This window comes from Myotis davidii, unplaced genomic scaffold, assembly GCF_000327345.1.
Source record: "Myotis davidii unplaced genomic scaffold, ASM32734v1 scaffold550, whole genome shotgun sequence".
Lineage (NCBI taxonomy): Eukaryota > Metazoa > Chordata > Mammalia > Chiroptera > Vespertilionidae > Myotis > Myotis davidii.
The window spans coordinates 159,718-161,200 of NW_006282082.1; positions in this window are offsets into that span (position 1 = coordinate 159,718).

The window sequence follows — 1,483 nt, forward strand, 5'->3', positions numbered from 1 at the left end:
ACGTTTAGATATATTTTTAATATTATCTATAGCAATGGTTCTCAACCTTGGCTGCACATTAGAATCACCTGGGAATCTTTTTAAAATCCTGATTCCTGGGCCTCATCCTCTGGAAATTGTTTATTTGTTATGGGGTGGGGCCACAGCATCAGAAACAAAGAAACAGAATTAAAACTTTATTGTGGGGAGCCGCTAAAGTGTTTTGGAAAGGTTTAAGCCTTGGACTGATGAGATGGCACAGTCCTCTCATTGCCACGTGCAAGACCCAGCTTGGAGGGCAAGGCCCTCCCAGCACAACTATAACCAACACCTGTAGTTGTAAGCTTGGACCTATGGTCCAAACATGTGGCCCCATGTGTCTAAGTGATGTGGGCTTGATAGAGTTCAGGTGCATGTAATTGAGTAGGATTGAAACCCAGGAGTATATTGTAAATATCTTAGTCACACCCTTACTTTGCCTCATAGCATCTGCTATAAAATAAAGGCATGACTGTGGGTGTGGTCGCTGTCTCTCAGAGAAGCAGAGTCCCACTGAGACATGGCTTTCATTCTCTTGTTTGTCTTTTCTAAGCCTTTCAGCTGCCCCCCCTCAGGTTCACCCTTGGCTGTGCTGTGCTGGCACGGCATACTTTAGAAAGATATGCCTCCATGTTCTCAGGGCGGGTTCCTCCCTCAAACCCCGCCCTTACAGGAAATAGCTCTGGGAAACAGCTTGGGGGAGGGCGCAGCCGTTGCCAAGACAACCCCTGCAGGACTGACTTCCTTCTGCTTGGTCGTGGTGGTTGTGGTCTTGATGAACACCACCCATGGTTTTTATATACGTAGATAGGATAATGAACTCAGAGAAAAAGAAACTAAAAGAACAATCCTACTTACCATTGCAACAAAAAATTAAGATATCTTGGAATAAATTTAACCAAGGAGGTAAAGAACCTGTACTCAGAAAATTACAGGACACTGAAAAAAGAGAGGAAGATATAAACAAATGGAAGAATATACCATATTCATGAATTGGTAGAATCAACATCATTAAAATGTCCATACTACCCAAAGCTGTCTGTAAATTCAACAATCCTCCTTAAAATACCAATGGCACAATTCAAAGGCCTAGAACAAAATCCCAAAAATTCATCTGAAATAAAAAAAGACCCTGAATAGCTCCAGCAATCGTGAGAGAGAAGAACAAAGTTGGAGGGATCTCGATACCAGATATCAAGCTATATTACAAAGCCACTGTTCTCAAAACTGCCTGATACTGGCACAAAAACAGACATATAGACCAATGGAACAGAACAGAGAACCCAAAAATTGAACCAAGCCATTATGCTTAATTAATATTTGACAAAGGAAGCAAGAGCATATAATGGAGTCAAGAAAATCTCTTCAATAAATGATGTTGGGATAACTGCACAGGTACGTGCAAAAAAATGAAACTAGACCATCCTCTTACACCATATACAAGAATCAACTCAAAATGGATAAC